Source organism: Pteronotus mesoamericanus, unplaced genomic scaffold (genome assembly GCF_021234165.1).
Source record: "Pteronotus mesoamericanus isolate MK-2021 breed Mesoamerican mustached bat unplaced genomic scaffold, CSHL_Meso_final contig_25, whole genome shotgun sequence".
NCBI classification, from domain to species: Eukaryota; Metazoa; Chordata; class Mammalia; order Chiroptera; family Mormoopidae; genus Pteronotus; species Pteronotus mesoamericanus.
Genome location: NW_026555105.1, coordinates 24,536,696 through 24,562,029, shown reverse-complemented (window position 1 = coordinate 24,562,029; position 25,334 = coordinate 24,536,696). Strand labels below are relative to the sequence as shown.

Here is a 25,334-nt window from a genome sequence, read left to right as displayed (position 1 = left end):
AAACTTTAAAAAAAAAAGAAAGAACTGGGAATTAGAGTATCCCAATGACATGTTTACTTTTCATTTTACTTTTTAGTTCAGTTTGAATGTCTTTACCAGCTCTATTAAAAATAGTTCATTGAAAACCAGTATCTCTCATTGCCTGCCTGTCTCCTAGCTCCACAAATTAAAAAAAAAAAAATCATTCTACTTATACATGGAAACTTTAATAGACGTTATTTCATCTAATTCCCCTCATGTCTTCATGTAGGGCAGGATTCCATTTCCCATTAAAGTCAGGCATAACCATGTGACTTGATCATGCTAACGAAACATGAATGGAGGTGACCGGTCTCACATCTGGGGAGAAGAGTGAACAGTCAGTGCGTATCCCCCATCTTCCTTTCCCTCTATGGTGGTAACCAGTGGTGTGACAGGTGGGAAAGCCCCCGTTAACTTAGGTTTCTTAATTGCAGTGTACATGTAACGTGAGTAAAAAATAAACTTGTATAGTTTTGAGCCACTTCAATTTTGGCATAATTTGTTATTGTAGCATTACCTAACTTATAATGACTAAAACAGAGCCCTTGTTTTTCCAAGCACACAGTTTTATGAGGGCTTGAGCTCCAAGGTCATTTCCCCCTTCATGACCATACTCACACACCTACCTTTTAAGCTTTTTTTCTCTAGGGCAAGATAAATGGCCGTAAGTGATCATGGTGAGTTTTTAGGTATCCAAAAGATGAAAGTCAGATTCCTCTGAAGCTTAAAGAAATCCAATGGATGGTCATCTGCAGAAAGGACTGTCTTACACATTTTCCCATAAGTCAACGCTTCAGTGAGGAGTATGTCTCCTTATGTAGAGGAAGAGAGTGGTGGTTAGAAGAGGAACAAAAGATGCTAATGAGACCTACTTAGTCATGAAGGGATTTTTTTTTTCTTTCTTAGTTCCTCTGCATCTCTTTTTCCATAACACAGAGGGCTGGTGGTAGTGAGGTCTCTCAGTGTGTCTTACAGACCTAAAAATCTCCCACCTCAGTATTTTTCAAACTTACCAGATGATTATTAAAAATAAATTCCAACCTTAGCGGGTGTGGATCAGTGAATTGAGTGCTGGCTTGCGAACCAAAGGTTTGCCAGTTCGATTTCAAGTCGGGGCAAATGCCTGGGTGGCAGGCCAGTAGATTCCCAGTAGGGAACATGGGAAAAACAACCACGCATTGATGTTTCTCTCCCGTTTCTCCTTTAATCCCCTCTCTCTAAAAATAAATACATAAATAAATAAATAAATAAATAAATAAATAAATAATCTTTTTAAAAAAATAAATAAATTCCTGGAACTTACTTTGTTTTTTGTTTATTTGTTGTTGTTGTTGTTTTGGTGCAGAGGGGAGCATAAATGCAGTCCCCCACTACCACAAAGTATGTAGTTGAGTTTCCCGCGCTTGGGGAAATTGCAGGGGTAGCACAACCCCTGCAATGGGTGCAGTGGATAAGCCTGGTCCTGGGGAAAACCACCTTCATAATCAAAGGATCTCCCCCTGCCAGGTAAGTAGGGAACCTACTTTGAACCCGGTGTTCGAAAAGCAGTAAACAGGAAAAATCAATAGGCTTCAGAAAAATAAAACTGGAAAAGGGGAATGACTTTGAGGAGACTCAGAAAGAGCCTAACTGGAAACGGATACATGATGCACCAGCAGCTCTACTTGTGTTACCCATCGTTTTCCTGGCTGTAAACTTGAGCAGCTTAAAAAAGAAAAGCGATCTTTCCTGAGCACCTGGCTTAATTTATTCATGCCCAGTGAGGCCCTCCAGCAGTTTTCAATAGAAGAAGCTTAAGTATATTATACTAATATTAAATGCAACCACATAAAACAAAGACGAGGAATACATTTTTAAAATAATTTCTTAATTTGTGGATGAAATGTCATGATATACAGCCTTTGTTTTACAATAATTCAGTGGGGGAAGAGTATATATAAAACAGGATTGGCCATGAATTAATAATTGTTAGAGATGAATAATGGGGGCTCATTAACTTATTCTCTTCATTTAAGGACAAAAACCTTACTCCTTTTATCTATTCAAATGATTCTAATCATTTACTGAGAACTGTCTTTTAAAGGAAATGACCATAAAATTTGATGATGTAATTTCTAAGTAATTTTCACTAAAATTGTCCATCACTAAACATAACTGCAAAAAGCACATTAAAAAAAAGACCTAACCTCATTCTACACTTCCCTCCCATACACCTCTGTACTTTAGTTGAAGTAAAGAGGAATTAATAAGGAAAAACAGTTATTTAAATACTAAGTTTAAAAAATATTCATAGATTAATATCAACACAACATGAACAGTAAGCATTGCTGTTGTAGTTGAACCTACACTATACAGCAGTTGGGTCAAATACCCAGCGCCGGCTGGTGTGGCTCAGTTGGTTGAAGCATTGTACCATAACCAAAGGGTTGTAGGTTCATTTTTCAGTCAGGGCACATGCCCAGGTTGTGGGCTCAATCCTCAGCTGGGGTGTGTGCAGGAGGTGGCTGATCGGGCTCAGTGTTTCTCTCTTTCTCTCCATTTGATGTTTCTCTTTCTCTCTGTCCCTTCCCTTCTGTCTCAAATGAGAATAAAATAAAACTTTATAAAAAGAAAGAAAGAAAGTTTACACCTTGGGTAACTCTATTTCTCTAAATGTTAAGTGATATAAATATTTTATCTTTTTTCATTGAATCCTAATAAAAGTGTGACATACAATTGAGTGTATAAACACTCAAGTATTCATTTTTAATCTTTTTTTAATTGATTTTCTTTTTTAAAAAAGAAAAAGAAGCCCTGGCTGGTGTGGCTCAGTGGATGAGCACCAGCCTGTGAACCAAAGGGTCATCAGTTCAATTCCCAATCAGGCCACATGCCTGGGTTGTGGGCCAGGTCCCCAGCAGGGGATGCGCAAGAGGCAACCACATACTGATGCTTCTATCCTTCTCTTTCTCGCTCCTTTCTCCTCTGTCTAAAAATAAATAAATAAAAACTTTTAAAAAAGGAAGAAGGAGAGAGAGAAACATCGATTTGCTACTCCACTTACTTATGCATTCATTGGTTGATTCTTATATGTGTCCTGATGGGAGATCAAACCCTCAACCTTGGCATATTGGGATGATGTTCTAACCCAGGGATGTCCAACCTGTGGCCCAGGATGGCTGTGAATGTGGCCCAAAACAAAATTGTAAATTTACTTAAAACATGATGAGATATTCTTTTGGAAACAATAGAGTGAAAGAAGCTGAGAATCATATCAATGATTTGGAACATAAGGGAATGAAAAACCAACCAAACAGAACAAGAAGGAAAAAAAGGAATCCCTAAAACAGGATAGTATAAGCAGCCTCTAGCAGAACTTTAAGAGGTCCAACTTTCACATCATAAGGGTGCCAGAAGGAGAAGAAAAAAAGCAAGAAATTGGAAATCTATCTGAAAAAATAATGAAAGAAAACTTTCCTAATTTGGTAAAGTAAATAGACATACAAGTCCAGGAATCACAGAGTCCCAAACAAGATGGATGCAAAGAGACCCACTCCAAGACACATCACAATTATGAGGCCAAAGGTTAAAGATAGAGAATCTTAAAAGCAGCAAAAGAAGTTAGTTACCTACGGGGGAGTTCCCGTAAGACAGTCAGCTGATTTCTCGAAAGAAACTTTGCAGGCTAGAAGGGCTTGGAAAGAAATATTCAAAATCATGAACAGCAGGGACTTAGAGCGAATATTATTCTGCCCAGCAAAGCTATCATTTAGAAACAGAGGGCAGAGAAAGAGCTTCCCCGTCAAGAAAAAACTAAAGGAGTTCATCATCACCAAACCATTATTATATGAAATGTTAAAAGGACTTACTTAAGGAAAAGAAGATCAAAACCATGAACAATAAAATGGCAAAAAATACAAATCTATCAAATGGGGAAAAGTTGATGTTCATGTTACTTGTCACTGCCAGAAACAGTATGTGGAGACAAAGATTACATCTTTATGGGCTCTTTATTCAAATGCCAGGAATCTGAGAAGAGGGTAGGTTAAAAAACCTAACATCTCATTTCAAACTGATTATTTTTTAAGGAGAAAAAAGCGTAGGTAAAGGGGTTGGGAAAAAGGTTAACTGGATAAGAGTCGCAGTCCTGCAGAGATTTTCCTAGTATTTCTTTATCTGTTTATCAAATTCTTTATCTGCCTTACAACTTCCTCCCTGGAACACAATGGCTCTGATACCATCTCCAATTCCCTTGCAGACCCCCTGGGGCAGAAAGGTTGAATTGCTTGTGGTCAGACATTCCAGTTCCTAGAATAGCTTTACACAGGCATTAATCACTTAACCCTATCAACTACAGCTAAAATCTTTAACTCTTGAGTTCCCTTATCAACCCCAGTCTCTCAAGACCATGCTGTCAAGGTGAAGATGTACGTGGGGCTGGAGTCATCTGAAGTCTGGACAGGGCTGGAGGATCCACTTTCTAGAATCACATGGCTATTGGCACAAGGCCTCAGTTCCTCAGCACAGGACAGCTGGCTTCCTCCAGAATGAGTAATCAAAGATGACACAGTGCTTTCCCTCTAGGGGGCACACCCATGCCTTTCCGGTCCCCCTCTTCTTACTCCCAGGTGTATTACCTCTGCCTTGCTCTCTCCTGAACTCCAAGGACCCATCTGCTACCTCTGTAACTTTCTCTCTAAGTAAACTTTCTCTTATATTGTGGAAAAACAAAAACAAAGGTAACACAAGCCAAGCTGCAAAGACCATTCGTCATCATTTCTATTATCCATTACACAGATTACCCCCCCCCACCCCTTTCAGTGCGGGAGGGGACTGCCTGGGGCTAAAATATCAGGAGGCAGGGACCGCTGTGGATCATTTTGGAGACTGAATACCATATCACATAAACAAAAATATGAGTGAACATGTTTGTAGCACTTATTTTGAGCTAGGCACTGTACTAACGTATTAATACATTTCATTCTTCCTATAGCTGTATAAGGTAAATATTTTTGCAGGGGGGGTGGGTAGAGAGTAAAGTTTTTATTCACTCTCCAAGAAAGAAGAGGGGCGTGGTGTGCAGAGATATACAAGCACTGAGGGGTGGGGGCTTTGACCTTTTATCGGATTATAATTGGGTTAAAAGAGTGGGAGGAGGTTGCTGCTATGTCGCCCCTGGGCTGTTGGGGTGTTGTAACATGAGGCTGCAATTTGTCCCAATGTTGTCTTCTGCCTGTGGCTATAGATAGTTCTGTTCTTCCTTTCCAATCATTTCCAGTCCTGGTGGCACAGGCTCAAAAAAATGGCAGTCATGTTTAACAAGGTCCTAGGCCTGCTAGGCACATGGTGCCATGATAGCAAATGGTGCAGACTTTGTTCTTTCATTCTCCCTTCTGGCTTTAAATGGATTTTTTAATGACCCGTCCTGGTTCTGATTCTGGGGAGTAGGGAAGAGGTTCTCTTCTTCTGAAACTACTTCAGGCAGGCTTAGGGGTGTAGAGCTGTCCCTCAGACATGGGGCCCAGATAGGAGTCATTAAGGAAAAGGTGGGGGGATTGGGCAGCCCAAAAAGTGAGAGTTATGGCCAGAGGCCATATGTGGAGGGAATCGCGAGAGCCTGGATGCCCTTTTGAATGAAGGATACGAGATATTTGAGGAGACATGGCCTAAAAACAAGAATAAAGAAAAAGGCTGCTCTTGGTCCTAGGAAGGGAATCAGCCAGGAACACCAAGACCAGATATTGGCCTTAAAACAAACAAACAAGGGAAATTCCAAAATTCCCAAAAGGAAAAGATAGAGTAGTAGGTAAATTCTGTATGGCTGACACTGCATCAGTAGTTCTCAATGATTCCAAGTCAAAGGATGTGAAAAATAAAATGAAACATTAACTTAGAAGAAAACTAGAAAAGCTAGGATTCAATCAGTTTGTAGATGACAATTGTACATTGTGACTTCCACTGAAATACAATTTCTCTCCCCAAATCACCCTCCTTTTATTAAGAGACTTGCATATAAGTCCAGTTTCAATTTAGCCTGATTATTTGCATTAACACATTAAGAATAGTAATTGATCATATAGGCTCTTTTAAATCTGCTTTGCTGGAATTTTACAAAGAACCTTCAAATTGAGCTTTAATCAGCCTCTCAGGGCAAAGAAGTCAAGACACATAGTTGCCATCTGGTTTTGCCTGAAATACCTAAAATCTTGGGTGGATTTCTTAGGTTCTTGAGGTCCCCAAAATGTCATGAGCTTCCTTCCTTGCCATCTTTTAGGAAAGCAACCTTCGTTTCTTACCTGGAAACATTACCATGAACCATGTGACCAAAGCAAGGTACCAGGCCATTTCTCCAAGGAGCTCTTATTGGCTTCAAAAGTCAATCTTAGTTCCTTAAGGCTTTTTGGTGACATTAGAGTCCAGGCACAACTCTTTTGATTATGACATTCCAGACAAAGACTTGGTTAATAAAACCACATTTGGAAACTGGTGCTATTATAAAGAGAACAGATTCTTATTGGGTTTATGCAAATGAACATATTATCATGAAAATAATACTCATTAAGAATTGCCAAATTCTAGAGGAATTAGGTAGGAAGAGAAATGGAAATGTTTCAATATTCTTTTGCGGGTATAACTTACAGATTGTTCTAGGGGTAACAACATGTTTTCTTATATCAATCACTGGCCATGAAAATGGGTGAGGAAGAGGCTGTCTGCAGAATTGGGAGAGATGGAGGATTAGAACCCTCTCTCCAAACCTCACAGAGACAAGGTTAGAGGGTTAGCCCAGGGGGAGCGTCTGCTGCCCACTGCTCCTCTAGTCTCAAGTTTCAGGAGGCCAGAGGAGAGGGAGAAATAGAGAACGTTCCATGTACAGGCCACCAAAATGTTAGGGTGGTTGGTGACACGAGCTGTGAAAGAATTCACAAAGAAAAGAAAGTGTAGATAGTGAAGTTTTTATTCTACTCTCCAAGAAAGGAGAGGGGCATGGTGTGGGGAGATACATCAACCAATGTAAATCGCTCTAATTGTTATTTACACATCAAGAAATTGAAGCACAAAGAAGTTCAGCTACTGGCCCAAGGCTCCACAGATAGTAGGCATGGAGGTGTAACAGGGAATAAGGGAGGCTCCCCAATTCGGGAAGTTCACCCACTAACCTGGCTGGAGGAAGGGGAAGCGGAGCAGGGCCATGGAGTTACTTTGCATATCTAAAAAACTTGGCCACTGTTTTAGTAATGTTAAATAGCTATACCTGCTGGGAGCCAGGAAGATGGGTGTGACTCTAACCCACAATACATGTAGCCGGAGGGGCTTGCTGTGCGCACACAAGCAGCTTGGAGGCAGTTCCTACATCAAGGGGAGGTGCCTGCCTGGACTAACAATGATGGCAGCCGAGGAAGGAAGAAGAGACCAGACTACTGGCAGGTGTAACCCAGTGTGAGAGGAGTCGGAAATGGGGTTACAGAGAAAGATCTGCACCAGGATTTAAACATAGTCATGGGGGTAGCCAGGCTTGTTCTTTCAGCCATACTAGAGCTCTGGACCATGTGGGAGGGAAATTAGGGGAACCATGGTGTTACGGAAAGCCAGACTCAAGACACGATTCAGGGAACGGAGTAAGCCTTTATTCACACGCGCGGGCTCAGAGGAGGCAGTCTCCAAATTCTGAGCCCCGAATCGGGGTTAGATAGGGGTTTATAAGCCCTAGCATTCCGGCGGGAAACGGATGGGCTTCCCAGGTGGGGGAAGGGATTGGCATTCAGGTGGGAGATTGATGAGATTGATGTGCTACCCAGGCGGGGGAAGGGATGTGAAAACGGGCTACAGGAACAGATAAGCAATGATTAACAGTTAACCTGGGAGGGGTCTCTGGCTAGGCTGCTCCTCTTAAGTCATCTTGCCCTTATCAATGGGAGGCTCTCTCTCTCACATGCTCTTGACCACAACACAGCTTATAAAGGAGCAGAAAAGCCCAGCAAGTGGCATTGTTCCCTCTAAGACCCCTCCTACACACACAGCAACATAACACAGCAACCTGGGTTGCCCCACCCTAGTGGAAACCCAAGGCTCTGTCCCTCCCAAAACAACAGACCATGCTGAGACAAAGAAATGTGGCCCAAATGAAAGAACAGTTCAAAGCTCCAAATATAGAACTAAGTGATGAACAGATAGCCAACCTATTAGAGGCACAGTTCAAAACACTGGTAATCTGGATGCTCCCTGAATTGGTTGAGTATGGTCACAAAAAGGAGGAAAAAATGAAGGTTATGCAAAGTGAAACAAAGAAAATGACAGAGGGAACCAACAGTGAAGGGAAGGAAACCAGGACTCAAATCAATGATTGGGAGCAGAAGGAAGAGATAAATGTTCAACCAGAACAGAATGAAGAAAGAAGAATTCAAGAAAATGAGGAGAGGCTTAGGAACCTCTGGGCCAACTTTAAACATTACAACATCCGAATCAAGGGGATGCCAGAAGGAGAAGAGGAAGAGCAGGAAATTGAAAACTTACTTGAAAAAATAATAAAGGAGAACTTCCCCAATCTGACCAAGGAAACAGACTTCCAGGAGATCCAGAAAACTCAGAATCCCAAAGAAGTTGTATAAGGGGTCATATCCAGGGCCTCCCAAAAAGGTAACGGGGTCCAGAAATTGGGTGTCCAAGAAAAATATATTCTTCCCACCCCAAGGCAAGTCGCCATGGAGGATGGGAGCCTCAAGCAGAGACTTTGAGAGTTTGTGTATCAGTAACAGGCCAGCTTCTTACCTGAAGTGGAGCAGGGTTATTAAGAGTCATTTTGCATGTTGATAACAGGATAGCTTCATTTCTCATATGCAAAGAGGGTTATTTTACATCTCAACAAGGCTAACCAAGAAGGTTTGAAAGACTTAATGCAGAATGTAATTGGGAGGGAAAGAGGAGAGACAGGGTCCTGAGGGGGAGACAAAGGGACACAGACTCCGGGGAACAATGTGAAGACCACACAGGAAAAGAGGAGAAAGGACTCTTGCTAGTGGACCATGAGAAGCTGCCACATGGTTTTGGATTCAGAACTGAAGATCAGGGCAACGCAGAGGATGGTGCTGAGAACTGTGAGAGGCCTGCTTAGCCGAGCCCCGGGCTTCTGTTCTTTTTCTTCTGAAGGACAGTACCCCTGACTGGCCTGACTGAGCAAAAGTGGGGAAGGCAGAATGGTGTGCGTTGGTGGGTGTTTTAAAGGGATTTTGAAATTTAAGATTGACATTTAACCATTAATCGAACCTGTATAACTTTGTAATAATAGTTCCTTTCCTTTTCACCAAACTCTGCCATTCAGAGACATAATTCCAAGGGCAGCGGGCAAAGGACCTACAACCGAGGGACCCCGGTGAAGGGGGGGTCGTTGTTTCGATAATAGCATCTGGGCAACCCCTCCTAACGGGTGCCTTTGTTCGATAACAGTTGGACCCAAGGAAGCACACATCAAGACACATCATAATTACATTACCCAAGATTAAAGATAAGGAAAGAACTTTCAAAGCAGCAAGAGAAAAGGAGACAGTTATCTACAAAGGAGTTCCATAAGACTATCAGCTGATTTCTCCAAAGAAACCTTGCAGGCAAGAAGGGGCTGACAGGAAGTATTCAAAGTCATGAAAGGCAAGGCCCTACATCCAAGATGACTGTATCCAGCAGAGCTATCCTTTAGAATTGAAGGGCAGATACAGTGCTTCCCAGAGACAGTCAAGTTAAAGGAGTTCATCATCAAGGCCTTATCACATGAAATGTTAAAGGGACTCACCTAAGAAAAAGAAGAAGATCAAAAACTATGAACAGTAAAATGACAACAAACTCACTACTATCAACAACTGAACCAAAAACAAGAACAAAACAAACTAAGTAAACAACTAGAACAGGAACAGAATCAAAAATGGAGATCAGAGGAGAGGGGAGGGGGAAGAATGGGGGAAATGGTACATGGAATAAGCAGCGTAAATAGTAGGGACAAAATAGACAGGGAGAGGTTAAAAATAGTTTAGGAAATGGAGACGCCAAAGAACGTATATGTATGACCCATGGGCATGAACTCGGGAGGGAATGCTGAGCAGAGGGGCAGTTCAGGATGGAGGGGAATAAAGGAGAGGAAAAAAATGGGACAACTGTCCCATTATACTGATTTTTATACCGATTTTTTATTGATTATACTGATTTTTATAATCAATAAAGAATATTTATTAAAAAAAGATTATGAGTTTTAAAATGAACAATCAGTTAAAAAAAAATCAAGGGAGAAGCACAAAGCTACAGTACAATGCAAGGTTTACAAAAGCAGAGAAAAAAACAAAAACCAAACCCATGCCTAAAGGATAATCTGTGAAGAGAGCAAGAAGGGAAACAGGGTAGAAAGTCTTGCTAGAGGCAGCTGAGGAGGCAGTTAAAGAGGGTTTTGTGAAAGAGACGTGGCCACATAGCAAGCTTGGCAAAGTCAGGGGAGGCGTACATATCAGAGACCTAAAGTAACCACATAGGATGGTCTGCAAATAAAACTTTTTACTAAAAGCAAGTCAGGGTGAGCAGTCATTGTCTTAGGCTAGAATCTTCCCTGACAAAGTCAATCTTTACCTTAACTGAGCCTGTTTATTGTCTTTTTGCATCAATGATAACATGCCTTTGGAAAGTAAAGAGAACTTTCCAAATCCCTGGTCACAACCAGCACATCAGAGCAGAGACCACAAACCTCCTTATTGTTATTATTTTTTTTTAATTTATTTTTTTATTGTTCAAGTACAGTTGTCTCCATTTCTGCCACCACTTTAATTGTTGACTGTTAACCATCCTGGACCCACCTATGTAAAAGAAGCATGTGTCTATTATTTTACTTTTCTATCCAATCCCAGACATTGCCCTGCTTTGCTTTCTCCTGTCTCCCTAATCTATCACCAGACTATTTCATGTAGCCTACTTACATCTCTTTTGATTGTAATACATAAAATAAGGTGCAAAACTGCCATTTTTTGGAGTATTTCCTCCATCTTCTGAGGTCTTGCTTCCCAGCAATTGGCCTCAGTTTTGGCTGAAATAAACTCACAAAAATTCTCTACAGGTTCAAATTTCTCTTACATTGACGTTTTTAGGACACTTCAAGCTCTTAGCCTGTCCTAAAATAGATAGGAAAGCTTCAGGAACCCTTCTCATGTGCTGCCTCCATTCTCCGTGGCTCCAGTCCCCTACCTGGGCCTCTTTCTTCCTCCTCAGGAGGCCTGGGACAGAGTTCTTTTGAACACTGGTTCTCACAGTGGGGTCCTTGAACCAGCAGCATCTCATCACTGAAGCTTGTTAGAATGCAGAGTCTCAGGCCTCACCTTGGGCCCACTGACTACATTTTAGCATCTGCATTTTAACAAGATCCCAGGAGATGTGGGTGTACAGTAATGTTGACAAAGTGCTGCTTTACAAGAAATAGCACATTTCTTCCTTTGATTTTTAATTTGACATATTTTAAATATTCATAGAAGTATAAGAATAATGCAGCAAATGCTTAGGAACCTACAACTCAGATTTTACAACTGTTAGCATTTTGACAAATTTACTTCATATCTACCTTTTTTCCTTAAAACATTAGAGATGTACCTGCCTGGTGTGGCTCTGTGCCTTGAGCACTGGTCTGCGAATTAAAAAGGTCGCTGGTTCGATTCTCTGTCAGGGCACATGCCTGCGTTGCAGGCCAGGTCCCCAGTTAGGGACGTGTGAGAGGCAACCGATCAGCATGTCTCTGGCATGTTTTTCTCCCTCTCTTTCTCACTCCGTTCCTCGCTCTCTAAAAGTAAATAAATAAAACCTTAAAAAAAAAAAAAACATTAGAGGTGTAGTTTCTTCTCATCCCTATAGCCCCCTCAGTTTTTTTTCCTTCCCTGGAGGTAGCTGCTGCCATGATGTTGGTATGTTTCCTTCCTTTTATTTGCATCTTTACTACAAATGATAGAATCCATAAACACAGAATTGTTTTGTGTCATTTCATGTTATATCAATAGTATCATTTCCTATGGATCTTTTTGTAACTTGCCTTTTTAAAGCAACATTGAATGTTAAAGATTTACTCATGTTGATGTATACAGGCTGAGTTCCCTCATTTTAACAGCTGTATAGAATTCCTTTGGTTGCATTTTATAAACTGTATTAATCAGTTCCTTTTTTGAGTGACAAGCTGTTCCCAATTTTTTTGCTGTTACAACAATGAAAAAAGCTGAAATGGACATTTTAGGTCTCCAAGGCACACATGTGAGAGCTTCACAACTGCAAATATCTAGAAGAGGGTTTTCAGTTACCCTATATTTAGATTTATTGGATATTGTCAACTGCTTTCCAAAATGGTTGAGCCGTTTCACTTCTGCCAACCATGTGCAAGTTTTCTTCTATTTTCAAATCTTCGTTCACATTTGATTGTGTTGGTGTTTTAAATACTGTGGGCTGGCTAACCAAATACCCATTCTAACCCTTTCTGTGTGGCTTTCTCCTATGAGAGATATTGGAAAACTAATATTGATGTAAGAACATCCAGCCCTGTAGAGAAATTTTATGAGTTTATTTGAGCCGAACTGATTACAGTCAGCAGGAAGCAGGATCTCAAGTGCTTCCAAGAAATGACAACGTGCAGTTTATTTTATGCATTTGGAATTAAGGAGCGAACACAGGGAAGATTACTTGAAGGTGGGAGAAACGAAGGTAGGGACTGGATTACAGTATGCTTAACAAGATTATGTGTTCCATTGAGGACGGTTAGGCTTCCACCTCCTAGGAGTCTGAAAAAGAGGATTACTGCGGCAGTTTCAAGGATGTAACCTAGATGCACAAGAACAATGGGCAGGGCTTGCCTAAAAACCTTTCACTAAAGAAGGCATAGGCCTGGGGCGTGACTACCCACCACGCCCTGCCAAGTTAGGAATTTCTGATCAGATCATCCTGTGAGGTTACTTTCAATTTGATTTATTATATCACCCCTTGTTTTGACCTGGGGTAACCATGTAACAGTTCTGGACACTGTCTCGCTTATGTTTTATTAAAGAAAAAATTAGAAATAAAATTGGCCAAATATCAATGTTTGTTACGAATTGATGGTACATACTCATATATGAACATCGAGTTATATCATTTTCTGATGTTTGAAATACTTTGTACAGCAAAAGTTGGCCAGAAGGATTTTAAAGCTTTTGCTTTTCTGACCAAGACAATCAGTGCATTCGATTTGATCTTTCTTCCCTGATTCTGGCTTTAAAACTTGGGGAGATGCCGGGAGGCTTATCAGCTACTTTGCAATCATGTGGTTGAGCTACTGAACTGAAGCCCACAGTCACCTCCAGACTTCTCCAGACTTTTTGTTTTGTGAGAAAAAGAATCTGGTGTCTGTGAGTCATTGTTATGTAGATCTTCTGCTACTTGTCGCCTAATGGTTAAAATAGCCAGGCTTGCTAATTCTGTCAATCTAATGGATATAAATGGTTATCTCCTCATTTTAATATGCATTTTCCTCCTTTCTAAAGAAGATGAGCTTCATTTTATATGTTACATGTTTTATATGTTTATATGTTTATTGGTCAAAGAAATCATTCCTTTGCCTCTTTTCTTTTTTTGGGTTGTGTGTTGTTTTGATGGGGGGCTCATGTTGGAAAAATTTTAGCTACAGGCAAGAGCTAATATCCTTAGTAATCAATGTATGTAAAAAGCTATTGTTTCAGGAACTGAAGATATGATCCACGTTGACTCCAGGAGACCAGAAGCAGTTCCACCTTTGTGCCTCAGGAGGTCTCAAGCAATCAAGACGCATTCTGAGCCTTTGTACTCCAGGGTGAGACGCCCACTGTCCTGGACACCGATAAAGACACCCCCTCCCCCCGGGGCACAGATGAAAGAATGCTGCAGGTTTTTATCTGATTAACCTTCTCCCTGAAATCCAATCCCCCTGCCTACACTTTTCTTCGCCTTATAAGAAAGATCGGTTGAAAATAGAATTTAAGATTATCTGTTAGGGTACAAACCCACTGTCTTCTCAGATCACCTGCCATCTGAATAAAACACCTGTAAAGATTCAGTCCCTGTCTCGGCTTATTGGGTCTGGTAGGTGACAGCACGAACACCAGCTTTTCTGGTTTCATTTTCCTCCTTATTTGTAGGTTTAAAAAAGATTTTGAACACCAATTATTACTCAATTAAATACATTTCAAATTGTATCTCCCAAGTGTAATTTCTCTTTTTCTGGTTTTATTGAGAAATAATGAACATACACTGTATAAATTTAAAGCATGGTGGTTTGATTTACCCATATTGTGAAATGATTACCACAATAAGTTCAGCTAATATAAAACTAATTATAAACATAATTCAGATGTTCTGCTAACGTATACATGATCCTCCAAGCTTGCTCTCCTTCCTGGGAGCAGGGCCACGTCTCTTCTCCCTCGTAGGCGTGCATCTTCTAAACTGTAAGTGTCTCCAAGAGACTTGCAGCCAGGGGAGCGATAGGCAGTGGCAGGCTGTCCTGGGCCAACCCCCGGAGCCTGTCTCCAAGGCCCTCTTTGACTTTGCAGTGAGCCTGTTGCTTGCTTCTTTTATCCTAAACTCATTCTTGTTTCACTGTCTGGAGCTTTAATAAGCATATTCTCAAAATAAAATAGGAAAAGAAAAAGAGATAACCCTCCAATATTTTCTTTTGAAAGTTTTACTTTTAATATTTCTTTTCGATTAATTTTAAGTGTTCAAACCACTTGGAATTTGTTTTGAGAGTGGTATGAGCTAGGGGTCTGATTGGTGCTTTTTCTATCTGGCTTACCAATGGTCCCAGTCACATTTATTGAAGAGCCCACTCCGTTTTCTATATATTTATAACTTGGCTCTTTCATGTACTGTGGTACATAGCCTCTTAATGGACCCTCAGTAATCTTGCCTTCTGATAGTCAGGCTATTGTACAGCACAGCTCTCTCCCGTGTATGGACTAGACATAGTGACTCACTTTGAATGAATGGACTATGGTAGTAGTGGGGCTATGTCTCTTTTGATTTTAGACTATTATAAAAAGAGTATGTCTTCCATCCTGGGTTTTTAGGCTCTCTCACTTTCCATATCACTCTCTCTGGGGTACACCAGCAGCCATGTTGTGTAAGCAGCGCCATCTTTGGACAGCCCGTATAGTGAAAAACTGAGGACTCTTGCCAATGACCAGGAGGGTGAGTTTGAAAGTGGATTTTCCTCCTTTCATATTACTGCAGCCTTGGCCAACAACTTGCCTGCAACCTCATGAGAGACCTTGAGTCAGAACCACTCTGCCACTCCTCGACCTCTAATCCCCAGAAAGTGTGTGAAATAATAAGTGTTTGTTGTTTTCATCTGCTAGACTTTGAAATAACTTGTTATACAGCATTACCCAACTAGTAATTCCATATTATAAAATTCTCCAGGATTTTCCCTGAAGATCCTGAAGTTATAATATCTGCAGATAATGACAGGTTTTGGTTTTGTCTTCTTTTCTTTCCAAGGCTTTCACTTTTCTTCTTTTTCTTTAAATATTTCTTTTTTTGTGAACAAAACTACGGACAGAGGACATCCTTGTTTCTGTCTTTAAAGAGAATACTTTGAACAATTCACTACTAAGAATGAGAGTCAGTTTTGTTTTTAGTAAAACTCTTAACCAAAAATGGGTGAAAGGAATTCTCTTCTGTTTCTAGTGTGTTAAGTATGCCCTATCCATATCTTAGACCATTCGAGGTGACTGGGCCCACATTCAAATGCCTACGCTGTGTCTCCAGGCCTGAGGCCTCCCCAGGCCCTTTCAAAATCTAGGAAGACTGCTCTCCGCAGTGAAGGGAAAGCTGGCTGTGCTAGGGAGTCAGAGCTCCAGGATCCGTTCTCAAGTGATGACTTTCTCTAGGCAAATGGAATGTGGATCCCCCAGCTCCCTCCCGAACTCTGGTGGAATAATTGTGAGGGTCTGCTTCTGAGGAAACCCAAACAAGAAGTGGAAGTGTTTTCATAAAATGGTTACTGAATTTGAAGTTATCATTTGTTTGTTTCTGAATTCATGGAGATTTCCATTGGTTTTTGCTTCTTTTTTGCAGCTGAGTAAATTATATTGCTATTTTCTAATGGTCTAATGAATGACATCCTTGTCTTCCTGAGATAAACACTGCTTGGTAGTTTGTCTTCAGTGTGGTTTCAATAACATTGCTGCAATTGTTTAGCTAATGGTTTACTCATAATCATTACATCTATATTAGTGAAACTGAGCTATCAGTTTTCTTCTTTTGCTGTCCTTTCTTGTTTGGGATCAGTGTTACACTATCAGTAGCTACTGTCTAGCCTCTTATAAATTACTGAAGCTTGTTTCTTAGTTTGAGGAACACAGAGATTTTCTGTTCCTTGAAGGTGATAAACGTGTCTGTGAGGACAACTGGATTTGGTGCAGTGATCTGTGACTAAAATTTCTTATTCTAATTCAGTTTCTTTATTTTTTAAGATTTTATTTATTTTTTAGAGAGAGGGAAAGGAGAGAGGAGAGGGAGAGAGACATCAGTGTGCGAGAGAAATATGAATCGGTTGGCTCTTGCCAGTCCCCAGCTGGAGACCTGGCCTGCAACCCAGGCATGTGCCCTTTGGTCTGCAGGTTGGTACGCAGTCCACTGAGCCACACCAACCAGGGTATGAAATTCAATTTATTTAATGTTTAATAAGTCTGAGTTTTTTATTTCATGAACAATTTTTGGTAGTTGTTATCTTTCCAGGTAATTTTCTACTTTGTCATCTTCCAAACATATAGTTTAACATAAGGAGTTCAAAGCTTTGATGGAGAGCTGCTCATCTGTCCTGCCCGGTCAGTGTTGGGAAGACAGGGAAAAGGGCAAAGAAAAAAGATGCTTTTATGAGCCCCAAACTCAAAAAGACATAGGGGAGAAGCTGGTCATTTCTTAAATACTAGTTACACTCATTAAAGACTTTTCATTGTAACTTTAAAAAGCTCATTAAATAGCAAAGGTCCTCAGGGCAGACAGGAGCACTAAGGGTGATTTCAGGCAAAGGTCATACCAAGTGCGCAGAGCAGAGGTTTTCCTGGCTGGGCTGGGAGATAAGGCAGGACACTCACTTGGCAGAGGCCAAGGCCATGTGATGGAGGCCTGGAAGCCAGGTCAAGGAGGTAGAATTGTACCTTGCAGGTACCTGGTCTTCCACCCTTGGCCAAATACAGCATTTTGGAGAGAATTACAGGGCAGGGGAGGAGGAAAAGACACAGACATTTTCTAGCTACCTTTTTTTTCTTTTGTGCACCCTTCCCGAAATTACTGCTTTCTGGGTTGATGCTTGGAGTGGACCCAGCAAGCTCCTAGTCCATTTCCCTGCTCCAAAAATCTATTGAATGTGTCATCTTCAGATAGAGGATGTACCAGATATTATACTGATAAGAACAGATAGTACACTTGATCTTAGCCAAAAGGCTAAGAAGCGATTCTTGCTCCTTTTTAGCCCTGTTTTAAAAGATTGCTTGCGGGTAGAGGAGAGGTAAGGACAAGGAGAGGCAGTAGGAACAGAGTCCCCAGAGGAGCTGAGGCTGAAATATACCAGGGTGTGGAAAGCCTGCAGTTAAGTGGAGACTTTGGCTTGGGTGTTCAGAGGAAAGGCTGTAAATGTGTCATTGAACCAGAATATCCAGTGGGTTTGGGAAATCCAGGACTTGGCAGCTGTGAGACCTCTAGCAAATTACTTAATCCCCAAAGCCTTAGAATACCAGAACGTGGCCTCTGATTTTTCCGTTGAGTTCTGTGGATTTTTAAATTCCCATGGCTTGGCCATGGGATCTGGGGATCAGCTGGGTGGGGGGAAACTTAGGGCTGCATTTCCCAAAGGCAGCTCTTCAACCTCCATAGCACCCCTGTTCTATCTCACTTGTATACTGTGCACTGGGGATCCAAGCAATAGCACTGTGTTTGGGAAACCAAAAGATTCTGTAGTTGAAAAAATTAAATAGCAAAACGGAACTGCCATGGGTATTTCACAAACAATGGCATTTTTTAAACAGGAATCTTACTTAGCATTCTAAAAAAATAAAGGCATAATAATGTGCAAGATTAATTGGGGAGGGGAGGGACTACACCTTTGCTCCTCAAGGAATGGTCTGTAGACCAAGAACATCAGCATCACGTGGAAGTTTGTAAGAAAGGCACGCTCTGGAACTGCACTCAGATCTGCTGAATCAGAATTAGTATTTTTTTAAAAAGATTTTATTTATTTATTTTTAGAGAGAGGGAAAGGGAAGGAGAAAGAGAATAGAGAGAAACAACAATGTATGAGAGAAACATCAATGTATGAGAGGGACATCCGTTGGTTGCCTCTCACACACCACCAACCAGGGACCTGGCCTGCAACCCATGTATGTGTCCTGACTGGGAATTGAACCAGTGACCTTTCAGTTTGTGGGATGATGCCCAAACCACTGAGCCACATTAGTCAGGGCAGAATTAACATTTCAACTTTAAGCAGTTCAGAAATACTTCAGTGAGTGCCCAAATACTTAATGAGGGCCCAAATGAGGAGTTTCAAATTCAGTCACCTGCTAGGACTAGGGAGGAGCCATAAATAAATGAGGGGTCTACTGTGGGGGGCTGGCAAGTGGCAGAAAGACCTCACCCCTGCCCCCTGTTGGGGTGAGACCCTCAGCTCCAGCCCTGAAGACTGCGGTCATGCCAGAACAGAGGCATTGCCAGGACTTCTGATTTTTCAAGAGAAGCATGAAATCCAGATTCTAATGTAAAATCTCCCAACTTTTAAATCTTGACAATGACATTTTTTTCCCCAGCATCCAAAATCTTTTTAATAACAAGGTAGGATCTGGGGTTACCTTTCATAGAGGCTCTGGCCTGTCAGCCTCTAGCGGCCTTGAACTTTTGGCCTTGGGAGGTAGCTAGGGTTTGGTGTGGTTGGGGGGGATTCCTTAGGACTTGCAGAAATGCTTGTATACCTCTCAGCTCTTTTAAGGACCAGAAAGCAGGACTGTGCCAGAGTCTTTGGGAGAGTCCAGGGACAGTTTGGCCACCTTCTACCTGCGCGTGTCGTTGATTATAGTCCCACAAACACAGTGGTTTTGCCTGTCTTCTGGATCATCTGGAAAAGGGACAGAGGCAGCCAGCTGGCGCTAGTCATGAACAAACTCTTCAGCATCACATTTTGAAGGTGGAGTTGGTTCACCTGGCTAGAAACCTGTCACAGCTCCTGTGCTCCTTGCACCGAACCTTTTGGTCTTTGAGGTGGAGGAGGTAGACTCCCATGTTGGCGCCTCCTTCTTCACCAGCTCAGGAAATTGAAAACCAATTTTTAAAATTGTGCTTAACTCTGAGATAAAGATTTGGGTGCAAGTGGTTTGAGAAGTGAACTTGGGAAACACTAAGTAGGGAGTGAGGAAGTGAGAGAGGGAAAGGAAGACAGCTAGGAATTGGTCATTCATCCCAACAATTACTACTGTGGGCACCTGGAGCCAAATCCCGCTGAGAAGCACTGGGAACCAGCAAAGAACTCGTACCCTTCAGTTATCCCACCAGAAAAAGAAGGATGGGTGCGAAGTCGGGATGTTAAGATACCCCTTCCTGGGAGTCTTGGGTGGGGCCAGCTCCTGGGTGGCAGTCACTATCCTTGCAGGGCCTGTGGCGAGTGCTTCCAGCACCTTCCCCATCGGTCAGGGTCTTGGGCATGGAACCACACTGGCGGGCAGGTGAGTCTGTAGGAGCACACTGAGAAGGTAAGGTCCAAGGGATGCAAACATTTAACCTTCCCAACAATCTTGAGACAGGTACTAGCTATGAGACTTTAGGCAAATTACCCTTCCTGAGCTTCAGTGTCTTCATTTGTTACATAGAGACAGTAATTGTGCCTACCTCATAGGTTTGCTGTGAGGGTTAAGAGTAACAGTTGTAAAGTTTGGGGAACAGTCAGTACCTTCATCACAGTAAAATGCTCAATAAATGTTACTACTACTATTATTTTTCACTATTATCATAATTGACCCATTTCATAGGTGAGGTATCTGATGCCCAGAGAGGAAGACTTGGTAGTTGAAAAAATTAAATAATAGAAAGGAACTGTGATAGATATTTCACCTCTTCCAAGCTCACATAGCAGGGTTTTACCAGTCTGGTGGGATGGTAGAAGGCTATGTTTTTTTCATGTCTGCCCCCACTGCCATAGCATTAATTTATCAACCTCACCCAGACTTTTTCATTACCTTCTAAGTAGTCTTCTTTCCAAGCATCTCATTTCCCACCTCCCTACCCTCTGCACTTAGTGGCTGTGAGCTTTGTAAGAAATATCTTAAATGCCTACATGGGATGTTATGGACATTGTCAGTGTCTCCCCTTCTCCCCCATCCCAGATGCCCCAGGGTCCCATTGACCATTTTTGAAAAAATTAATTTAGTAGCTTTCTTGGAAAAACAATAAGGCAAAAAAAAAAAAAAAAAAGAAAAGAAACCCTGAAAATATATATAGTTTTGTTTTGTTTTTATGTGACTTTATTTTACCTGAAGGAGTTCACACTCCTCTCATTACCATTGGTTATTTTTGCACATCACTCTCCTGGCTTCTCTGTGCTTTTGCTTCCAGTGACATACATTTACATTCTCTTTAGAAGACTGTTCTATGTCTCTTTGGGCCACTGGAACTGCTCTGCCTAAAAGCACAGAGAGGATAGGAGCTTATTTCTATTTTTTTCTTAAACTCTTTTTTTAAAAAAAAATTTTATCTATTTGATTTTAGAGAGAGGGAAAGTGGGGAGAAAGAAAAAGAAACATTGATGTGAGAGAGAAGCATTGATCTTGCAGGCACCCTGACTGGGGACCGAAACCACAGCCCAGGCATGTGCCCTGACCAGGAACTGAACCAGTGACTTTTTGCTTTGCAGAATGGTGCCCAACCAACTAAGCCACACCAGTCAGAGCTGGGGCTTATTTCTTGACTGACGAGTGCTGGAGTATGAACACCCAGCTCCTATGTTTTGAGCAGGAACCAACTTGGAGGTACAATTTATGCTCCAGAACTCCCCTATGGAATCAGGCTGAAGCCTAAAATCAACCCTCTCTTAGGTTCTGCTCTTTTCTTACTAGTTTCTCTTGGGAGCCTCTCCTTCTCTGAGATCCGCTTCTGGGAAATCTGTTCAAAGGCAAAGGAGTTCCCATAAGACTATCAGCTGATTTCTCAAAAGAAACCTCACAGGCAAGAGGGAACTGGAAAGAAGTATTCAAAGTCATGAAAGGCAAGCACCTACATCCAAGATTACTCTATCCAGCAAAGCTATCAGTTAGAATGGAAGGGCAGATAAAGTGCTTCCCAGGTAAGGTAAAGCTAAAGGAGTTCACCATCACCAAGCCCTGATTATATGAAACGTTAAAGGGACATATCTAAGAAAAAGAAGATCAAAACTATGAACAGTAAAATGAAAACAAACTCACAACTATCAACACCTGAACCTAAAAAACAAAAACAAAAAAAAACTAAGTAAACAATTAGAACTGGAGCAGAATCACAGAAATGAAGATCACATGGAGGGAGATCAGTGGGGAGGAAGAGGGAGAGGGGGAAGAATGGGGGGAAAGGTACAGGGAATAAGAAGTGTAATTGGTAGGTACAAAATAGGCAGGGGGATGTAAAAAACAGTACAGGAAATGGAGACGCCAAACAACTTTTATGTATGACCCATGGACATGAACTAAGGTGGGGAGGAGTACTGGTGAGAGAGGGGATGCAGGGCAGAGGAGGGTTAAGGGGGGAAAAATGGGACAACTGTAATAGCCAATCAATGAAATATGCTTTAAAAAAATAAAAGTAAAAAAAGAAAGAGACATTGGGTCCTAGAGAATGACATACCCAGCTCTCAGGAATTCGGTCTGACTTCTTTCTTTAGTATCGTGGTGTTTGGGAATGAACTACGCATATATTAGTCTTGTGGATTGCCTGGAGAAGAGAAAATTTGACACCAAGGGAGGCATCACAGTGTAGACCAGCCAAAAGACTCAGAGTTTGGTGCATGGGACTAAACTGAGTGCTCTGGAAAAGCAGGTTAGAAGAATTGACCAAAGAGAGAAAGATAATGTGGAGATTTAAGCATATGTTCTTTGCCAAAACATCAAAACTTCAAATCTGACAATGATACTAAGATTCACTTGTAATCCTACCATATATAGATAATTACTATTGATATTGATATTTTACTGTATCCCTGTTAGTTACATATTACTGTACGACAAGTAATCTCAAAAAGTAGAGGCCTAAAACAACAATACACATTTATTAACTCACTTAGTTTTGGTAGGTAAGGAATTCCCAGAGCAGCTTAGCTGGGTGGTTCAGGCTCAGGGTCTCAGGAGCCTGCAGTCAGCTGAAGGTCTGACTGGGACTGAAATATTCTTTTCCAAGATGATGTACTCACACCACCTGTTGGCAGGAGTTCTCAGGTTCTTGCCTCACGAACCTCTCCATAGGGCTCCTTGAGCATCTTCGAGACATGGCTGCTAGCTTCCCCCAAAGCAAGTGATTCACGAGAGGGCAAGATATGAGATAAAATATTTTTTATAATGTAGCCTCAGAATTCACGCACTGTCATTTTCGCAATATTCTTTGATTACACACGTCAGCCCTATTCATTGTGGAACGCAACTATCAGTACCCTGTAAAACCATTGGTCTACCTGTTAAACATTCGAAAGAGTATGACTAATAGGCAGTAAGGATCATTGGGGGCCATTTTGGAGGCTGGCTATGACAATCCCCTTCCTCTTATTTTCTCACCCATCTACTGTTTCTCTCTTTTCCTCACACATTATCTTGTGAAGGAAATAACACTGGTTGACCACCCAACAGTCATTTCCTTTTTCTTCTTGTTAACAGAACACCAGTTAATTCAGGTCTCATTACTCAGTATTCTTAGTGGCAGACAACATAATCTAATCCAGAAGAAAGGTGTATAATCACAGAACCATTGGTGCAGCTGAAGAAACACGAGCTATGCTAGGGGTGTGTAAATTACTGCCAGCAGGCTTGCTACCAATTTTTACATAAAGTTTTATGGGTACACAGCCACAGCCATTTATTTACATGTTGCCTGTGGCTGTTTTCATACTGTAATGCAGATCTAGTTGTGACAGAGACTATGCATCCCACAAAGCTGAAAATGTTTACTACCTGACCTTTTAAAAAAAAAAAGTCAAGATACGCAGCCATTATGGAAAATAGTATGGAGGTTCCTCAAAAAATTAGAAATAGAATTACCATATGATCCAGCCATCTCACTTCTGGGTATACATCCAAAAGAATTCAAAGCAGGATCTTGAAAAGAATTTGCACACCCATGTTCATTGCAACATTATTCACAATAGCCAAGGAGTAGAAGAAAACTCAATGTTTTTAGATAAATAAATAGATAAAGAAAGTGTGGTATATACATAAAATGAAATGCTATGTAGCCTTCGAATAAAAGGGAGTCTTGTCACATGCTACAACACTGGTGAACCTTGAGGACATGCTAAGTGAAATAAGGCGGGCACAAAAGGACAACTACTGTATGATTCCATCAATATGAAGCCTCTCAAGTAGTAGAAATCATAGGAACATAAGATAGAAAATTAGTTGCCAGGGTGGGAGGGAGGAAGAATTCATGTTTTTTCTTCCTCACATTTATTGCAACTTTATTTTTTTAATGTTTCTTGGGCATTTTAAATTATATTTTATTGATTATGATATTAGAGTTGTCCTTATTTTTCCCCCTTAGCTCCCCTCCACCCAGCACCCCCCACTCCCTCAGGCAATCCCCCCACCCTTGTTCATGTCCACAGTCCTGTGTGTAATTTCTTTGGCTACATATACTGTACTGTACACCCCCATGGCTATTCTGTAACTACCTATTTGTACTTCTTAATCCCTTCACATCTCACCTATTCTCTCACATGCCCCTCTCATCTCTTTATCTTTAACCTTTGGCATTTTAATTACGATGTGTCTTAGAGTGGGCCTCTTTGTGTCCATCGTGTTTGGGACTTTCCGTACTTCCTGGTCTTGCATGTCTATTTCCCTCACCAAATTAGGGAACTTTTCTTTCATTGTTTTTTCAAATAGATTTCCAATTTCTTGCTCTTTCTCTTCTTCTTCTGGCACCTCTACGATGAGAATGTTAGATTGCTTAAAGTTGTCCTACAGGTTGCTTTCACTGCCCTCATTTTTTTGTTATTGTTGTTGTTGATTCTCTTTTCTTCTTCTGGTTCTGATCGATTGTTTTTTGCTTTCTTATGTTCCAAATCACTGATTTGACTCTCGGCTTTATCCACTCCACTATTGTTTCTCTGTAAATTGTTCTTTATTTCGAGTAGTGTATCCTTTGTTTCTAACTAGATATTTTTTATGCTGTTATGGTCCTCACTAAGTTCCTTGAACATCCTTATAACCAGTATTTTGAACTCTGCATCTGATAGATTGCTCATCTCCATTTGTTTAGCTCTTTTTCTGGGGTTTTGATCTGTTCTTTCAGTTGGGCCATGTTTCTTTGTCTCCTCATTTTGGCAGCCTCCCCATGTTTGTTTCTATGAACTAGGTAGAGCTGCTTTAACTCAGTGTCTTGGTAGTGCGGCCTGATGTGGTAGGTGTCCTGCAGAGTCCAGTCGCACAGCCTCCCCTCTCACCCAAGCTGAGTCCTTAGGTGCACCCTTCGTGTGGGCTGTGAATTAGGGTTTATTGACCCTAATTAGGGTGAATTAATGGGTAGAGTTGCAGTTTTGCAACATGAAAAAGTTCTAGAGATCTGTTTTACAGCAATGTGAATACACTTAACATTACAAATTGTACTCTTAAAAGTTTTTAAGGTTGCCCTGACCAGTGTGGCTTAGTTGTCTGGGTGTCATCGTACAACCAATCCATGTTTCTCATATTGATGTTTCTCTTGCTCTCTTTTCCCCTCCTTTTCCCTCTATCTAAAAGCAAGTAAATAAAATCTTTTTAAAAAGTGGTTAAGGTCATAAATGTAATATTATGTGGTTTTTTTTTTTAAACCACAACAAACAAAGAAGTCATAGGATCATACCCTACACCGCACTGAAAACTGTAATGCCAAAGGGCCCTGTTGCCCCTGCCCACGGTCAGAATGTTGCAAGACAGGAAACTACTGCCACAGCAGCCACCAGAACCCCGGAACCCCAACCCCTGTGCCACATTTATACTAGGAGGGTGGTGTTCCTGGAGTCTTAGCCTCTCCTCTCTGCGACTCAGGTTTCATTCATAAGCTCACATGAGCATTTTGATGGGTGGAGATGTCTTTAGCTTCCAGCCTTCTCAGACCAGGAA

The 25,334-nt window shown here is 41.3% G+C and overlaps 2 non-coding genes across 2 annotated transcripts; both read right to left on the bottom strand.

Annotated features, from left to right (window-relative positions):
* Positions 1-1,364: 1,364 nt before the first annotated feature.
* On the bottom strand, positions 1,365-1,535 carry LOC129071006 (U1 spliceosomal RNA). The gene has a single exon (XR_008529176.1). It is a non-coding gene; the product is annotated as a U1 spliceosomal RNA (small nuclear RNA).
* A 15,747-nt stretch (positions 1,536-17,282) lies between these two features.
* LOC129071010 (U2 spliceosomal RNA) lies at positions 17,283-17,472 on the bottom strand. The gene has a single exon (XR_008529177.1). It is a non-coding gene; the product is annotated as a U2 spliceosomal RNA (small nuclear RNA).
* Between the last annotated feature and the right edge of the window lie 7,862 nt (positions 17,473-25,334).